Source organism: Myotis lucifugus, unplaced genomic scaffold (assembly GCF_000147115.1).
Source record: "Myotis lucifugus unplaced genomic scaffold, Myoluc2.0 scaffold_2052, whole genome shotgun sequence".
In the NCBI taxonomy this organism is placed as follows: domain Eukaryota; kingdom Metazoa; phylum Chordata; class Mammalia; order Chiroptera; family Vespertilionidae; genus Myotis; species Myotis lucifugus.
In genome coordinates, this window is record NW_005873100.1 from 24,227 (window position 1) to 31,026 (window position 6,800).

The following is a 6,800-nucleotide window of genomic DNA, read 5'->3' on the forward strand; positions in this document are numbered from 1 at the left end:
CACCATTTCTCTCCACTAATACTAGCAGGGAATATTTCAGCAGCCAATGGCCACGTCATTAGTCTTGTACTGACTTGTTTGGTGTGCGCAACAGGAAATATTTCGCTTTTGGAGAACAAGAAAAATAGCTTTATTTGTGTGACGCTTATTAATTTGTGCAGTTGTTCAGTGTCTGGTAAGTTAATGTTAAAGAAAAAATGTTAATTTTTGTTAAAATGTTCTATTCTTTTGTTAACAATGACTCATTTATTTCAGCCCTTTGTATTCAGCATGTCTCTATTGAAATAAACCTATGTTTCTATGAAAATTGAAGCTTTTTTGTGTGTGTGGCCCGCATAAACTTAAACCTTGTTTATTTGGCCCATGTTAGCCTTTGCGTTTGACATGCTTGGATTATACCCTCAGGCTCCCAGGAGGCGGGGCCCCCTGGGGGCAGGGCTCCCCATCATGAGATTCAGGCAGCATTTCCCGCAGTAGTTCGTGAAATTTCATTAGAACTGCATCTGTAACATGTTAGTGACGGAACTGGCCTCAGTTCTAAAAGAGCATAAAATTGCCTTTGATTTTTAATCAATTTTACTTTTTAAAAACAATCTTAAACCCACGCCTCCGATTTCCAGGTCGGTGGGCAAGACCTGCCAGCCCCGGGTACAGTTCGCAGCGGCTGCGAGGGGGCGTCGCCTCGCTGGGCCCGCACAGGCACACGCGGGCCGCCCCTCACACCCTCCCTTGCGGTTTTGTACAAATATGACTTGCATTATGCTTTCCGGGTTTATTCCCGATACGGATGGACCACACGCTAGTCAAGACTAGGTTTCCGGCTCTAAAAACAAGCACATTTTCACCTCCCCTGGTCAGAGGATGGTCGGGGCACAGCGAGCATTTGGGGATAAATTCTCGTGTTTGGAGATTTCTGACACGCGCCCCTAACGGCCTGAAACAGCGAGCAGGCGAACACGACGGGTATGGCCGCTCCTCTCTGAGCTGCACACACGAATCCCAGAGCTGGGAAGGAGGCACAGCGTCACTCCACATCCTACAAGAGAGAGCGCATCTCAAAGCCTGGGAGAGCTGCGGGCGCCGGCCATGCTGAGCACGGAGGCCCCGTCCCCTGCTTGCCTTCCAGGGCCTCCTTAGCCGCCACGGCACTAGGATTCTCTAAGGTGTGTGTGGGCCCCGAGGAGTGGCCACAACGCCCGCCCCGTGAACAAGCTTCCCACGGGCACTGCCCACCCGCAGGGCAGCACAGGCTCGGCGGCAGGTTCGGGGCGTCCGCAGCGGGAGAGGGACCACACCCAGCGCCAGGGCCAGCACGCGTCACAGGTGTCGTGTGGCTCCATGCGGCGGGCACCTGGTCACACGCTCCCAGACCGGCCCACAGGCTGCGAAACCACGTCCCGCGAGACACCTTCCCAGGGGTCAGCCCACAGCCACACTCGTGACGAGCGGAGCTGGGGCGCGGGCCGTGCTTGGAGGGAGCTGGGTCCAGAACGTTCCCAGACTTCACTGCTTAAAGAGAGAGGCGCCGCCCTGGCTGGTTCAGCCTTCGGACTGAAGGGTCCCGGATTCGATTCCCGGTCAGGGCACATGCCAGGGATGCAGGCTCTGTCCCCAGTAGGGGGCGTGCAGGAGGCAGCCGATCGATGATTCTCTCTCATCATTGATGTTTCTCTCTCTCCCTCTCCCTCTCCCTTCCTCTCTGAAATCAATAAAATATATATATATATATATATATATTCACTGCCCTGGCTGGCATGCTCAGTGGATAGAGCATTGGTCTGCAGACTGAAGGGTCCTGTGTTCGATTCCAGTCAAGGCCCATTTGTGGGGTTTGGGTTCGCTCCCCACCTCCCATGGGGTAAGAGCAGGAGGCAGCCAATTGATGTGTCTCTCTCACATCCATGTTTCTCTCTGTCTCTCCCCCTCCCTTCTCCTCTCTCTAAAATCGATGGGAACATGTCCCCGGGTGAGGATCAGCCCACTAAAAGGGAGGCACCGCCTCCTACAGTGACCATGGCTCTCGAGGAGTTCTGTCCGGGTGAAGGCGTGCAACATGAGAGCAGCCGGACACAGGGGCCGAGAGGTAGGGTCCGAGCCGAAGAACCCGGGGGTGGCTGGTCCCAGGTCAAGTCCACAGACGCCCCAGCGAGTGGGAGTGGGTCCCAGTGGGCAGGTGACTGGCCCTCAGAACCGGCGCATCCTCGCGTCCGGAGACCAACTTCACACCTCGGGGCTCGGCTCCTCCCTCAGACGGCAAACAGCCCACACAGAGCAGCGCGGAGACAAGCAGGACACACGCGGGTCCCGGTCGGGCGCTGCCCGGAGGCCCTCTGTCTGCCATCTGTCACCTCCACCCCCAGGGGCCGCGCGCTCCGCTGCGCCCACGTCCGGAGGTGCCGGCGCCGGACAGCGAGCACCGACAGGGAGCACTCAGGTCGCCGTGCGCCCGCCCAGCACCCAGCAAACACAGGGACACAGCCAGCCCCGGGGCTGCCACAAACCCTGAAGGGCCTGCCTCTGTGAGGAGCCAGGACTGCAAGATGCCGTTCCCTGGAGTCGCCATAGAAACGGGATGTTGTCAAAGGGCTGAGAAACTTAGGCCTCAGCAGAAAACAGAGAAAAGCACTTGAAGGTTTTTTGTTTACCCAGAAAAAAAAAAACCACCCACCACAAAATCAATTATTTATTCTCTGTACCGGAAGCGTTTGGTTTCACCGCAAACCCTTCACTCTCCGCGCCGGGCTGTCTGCGTTGGGGGCCTGGTCTGAACCCGCGGTCTCTGCGAGGTGACATGACCACACGGCTGCGTCTAACCCCCTGGAAACCACCCCGTTTTAGCAGGCATTTAAGTTCTCAGGGACCTAGAGCCGTGCACGAGTGGAGGGCGGCTCCATCTCACGGACAGACGCCTTCCCCCCGTGCCGAGGTCACCCCGGAGCCGCGGAGGGGCCTGGGGGCCGGGACTCCGCCTCACAGGAGCTCTCGCTGGCATCAGCCACCAAGACTCATGAGTCACTTTCTAAATCGGGAAGCATTCCATTGTGGCGGCACCTCAGGCCCGTCCTCCATTAACACGCATTCAGGGTGCTCCTTTCTAACTTCTGGAACGCAGTGTCATTGCCGCGTCGCGCCGTGGTGCCTGCCCGTGAAATTAACGCTCCTAAATTCTCTTTAATAATCTACTTTACGGACGTGTGCCCAAGCAAAAGGCGAACAAAGATCACATCAATTGCCCAACGCAGCCAGCCACGACATTCGGAGCCCCGACGATCCGTGATGTCGGCTCGTTTAATTACCAGGGAAAGGGGGAAAGCCATTTCTAGGCGCGGGCTTAACACATTCATAGAACGTGAATAAATGTGCACTTTACGGAATGAGTGATCTCAGTTCAAAATGCTCAGAGTATACATTTGGGTAAGGAAGTCACTACAAACTTAAACTTCATAGAAGAGCTAAAATGACTGCAAATGTGCCCTGGCCAGTTTGGCTCAGTGGATAGAGCGTCAGCCTGCGGACTGAAGGGTCCCGGGTTCCATTCCGGTCAAGGGCACGTGCCCGGGTTGAGGGCTCCATCCCCAGTAGGGGGCGTGCAGGAGGCAGCCGATCTACGATTCTCTCTCATCAATGTGTCTCCTTCCTCTTTCCCACTCTCTCCCTCTCTGAAATCAATAAAAATATATTTATAAAAAGTCTCCCGGCCGAAGCCCAGGGGACAGAGCGGGAAGCCGGGACCAAGCTCTGCCACAAGCTGTCGGCCCTCGCCTACCACAACCCCGCCGGCTTCAGCGGCAAAGATGAGACAGAATTCAGAAACTTTCTTGTTTGGCTTGGAGACCAGAAGAGCCGACACTACAAGACTGAAGACAGAGGGAACTTAGGAAACATCACAGCAGTGACTCGCCCCGGTCCTCTGCACAGTATCTCCCAGACGTTAGCTGTCCTTCCAAGATTCAAGCTCAACAAGAAGCAGTAGACTGGCCTCCTGGTTTCGCCGTTCGGCTTGAATATGGAGACAACGCTGAGAAGGACTCGGTATCTTATGATACAAGACATGCTGACGGTGCAGCTAAAGCTGCAGAGCCATTGACCACTCTGGATGTTAATAATCCCGCTTTTAAGGCTGGTGCGATGGCTCTGGCCAGCCCGCTTCAGAGCCAGCGTCACGGTGGTGGCCTGCAATGCTTATTGAAGGCGATACGCAGCTTGGTCCAGGAGCGCCTGACCCGGGACGCAGTTGCTGAAGCCAAGCAAGCGAAAGCGGGATCGCCTGTTGCTTTAGACGAGCACTTCCGTGGTTTGGACGCGGGAGATGCAGTTCGTAAGGAAGCTGCTCACATCCCGCGATGGCTGCATAGAGAGGAGCTCGGAGAGCTGGTGAAGCCACAGCAGCTGCTCAGGCTGTCGCTGCGGCCCTGAGACAGGCCACAGACAGGAGAGGTGGGAGGGGAGCCTTTTAGGGTTTCCGCCTCTCGCCCATGGAGCATGAGTTTCAAAATCAAACATCACATTTTCAAGGGAAGAATCACAGAAAATTGGCTGTTTTAGAGATTTATCGTCATTGCTTTTTCTTTAATAAAGTTTGGGAAAGCGGGAAAAAAATTAAATATATATGTAAATATATACACACACACACACACACACACACACACACACAGAGGCCCGGTGCACGAAATTCGTGCATGGGGGGGTGGTCCCTCAGCCCGGCCTGCACCCTCTCGCAATCCGGGACCTCTTGGGGGATGTCCGACTGCCGGTTTAGGCCCGATCCTGCAGGATCAGGCCTAAACCGGCAGTCGAACATCCCTCTTGCAATCTGGGACTGCTGGTTCCTAATTGCTCGCCTGCCTGCCTGCCTGCCTGATGGCCTCTAACCGCCTCTGCCTCGGCCCCTGCCGCTGTGGCTTCGTCCAGAAGGACATCCAGAATGATGTCCGGAAGGTTGTTCAGCTTTCCAGTCTAATTAGCATATTACACTTTTATTATTATAGAAGATACATTAAAACAATAAAATAAAATGACTGCAAGTTCCCCATAATGTCCGGTAGTTCAGAAAGTCAAGCAAAGAAGGGTCAGAAAGAGAGAGAGTTGCCCCAGCTGTCCCAGCAACGAGGGTGTGTCCCCAGCGAGGAGCGAGGAGGCGTGTCCCCCGTGGGCCTGCACCCCAGGGTCAGGAGCGGCGTGGAGGGGAGGGGACAGCTCCATGCTGGAGAACGAGAACGGGTGCTCGCGTCACCCAGTGTCCCTGATGGAAGGCCCTCTGTGGGAAATTCCTCTCAAAATCTAGCACACTCCCCTCAAAAAGTGACTATTCAGATCAGCGGTTCTCAACCTTCCTCATGCCGCGACCCTTTAATACAGTCCCTCATGTTGTGGGGACCCCCAATTTCATTGTTACAAATTGAACATAATTAAAGCATAGTGATTAATCACAAAAACAATATGTAATTATATATTCCGATGGTCTTAGGCGACCCCTGTGAAAGGGTCGTTCGACCCCCAAAGGGGTCGAGACCCACAGGTTGAGAACCGCTGATTTAGAGGAAGAAATAATTTTACGCGTAGCTACATTTCTTGTTGCCTTGACGAATGGTAAACCTGCGGTTAAATCTCACATAGAAGTGATTTGCTCTGATTGATACCTATTTTCTTTCTTTTATTGAAACTATTTTTGTTGATTTTTAGAGAGAGAGGAAGGGAGAGGGAGAGAGAGAGTCAGAAACATCAAGGATGAGAGAGAATCATGGATCGGCTGCCTCCTGCACGCTGCCTACCAGGGATTGAGCCCACACCCCGGGCATGTGCCCTGACCCGGAATAGAACTGGTGACTTTTCAATGCACGAGGGACAACACCCAACCCAGCCACCCTGGCCAGGGCCATGCTTTCTGCCCTTTATGAACTTGGACACATATTTTACCATTCCAATATAATTCCGTATAAGCCCATAACAGACCCTTTTAAAAAGAAGTTTTATCAAACTCTAAAGAAGACTAGGAGATTATAACTAAACTCTACCCTATCCTCATTTTTAAATGGACCAGGAGTAGTGTGTCTTTTTTCTTTCTTTCTTTTTTTTTTGTTAATCCTCGCCCGAGGATATTTTTCGATGGCTTTTTAGAGCGAGTGGAATAGAGAGGGAGAGACAGAGAGAGAAAGAAACATTGATGTGAGGGAGACACATCAATTGGTGGCCTCCTGCCCGCGCCCCCACCAGGGCCGGGGATCGAACCTGCAACCGAGGGACGTGCCCTTGACTGGAATCGCACTCGGGGCCTTTCGGCCGAGGGCCGACCCTCTAGCCACCGAGCAACACGGGCCAGGCCCCCCTACCTCCTTCTAAAAGGCTCCGGGAAGAGCGTGTCTTGAATTCTACTTTTCCCAAATCAAATTAGTCTCCGCCGATTAGCTCCACACGGAGGCATTATGTTCCCACCAGGTTTGCTAATCCAGGTAAAACCTTGCCATCAGGAACGGGGACATGTGCCTTCCCCCGCAGGGCCAACACCCCTGGCGCCCTGCCCGCCCGCAGCCGTCCCGCTTTCTCCCGGAGACGGCGGCCAGGAGACAGATGGGCCCAGCGTGCAGCCGCCCGCCGCCGCCCTGCCAGCCGGGCTCTCTGGCAAGTGTGCTGCGCGGGCAGGTGCTTCTCCTGCGCGTCTAATGGTCCGTGAGGGTGTCATTAGGCCGCCGCGGGGCGCAGTGTCCCTCCGTGGAGGTCTAATCTCTCCGCCCGGGTGTCCCAGATTCCCTGCCCGCCCCCCCCCAGGTCAGACGGCACTATTCCTCCCCGCAAAGGACATT

General features: G+C 54.5%; 1 pseudogene; it reads left to right on the forward strand.

The window, feature by feature from the left end:
• The first annotated feature begins 2,013 nt into the window (after positions 1-2,013).
• Positions 2,014-4,416, forward strand: LOC102417182 (annotated as a pseudogene).
• The last annotated feature ends 2,384 nt before the right edge of the window (positions 4,417-6,800 follow it).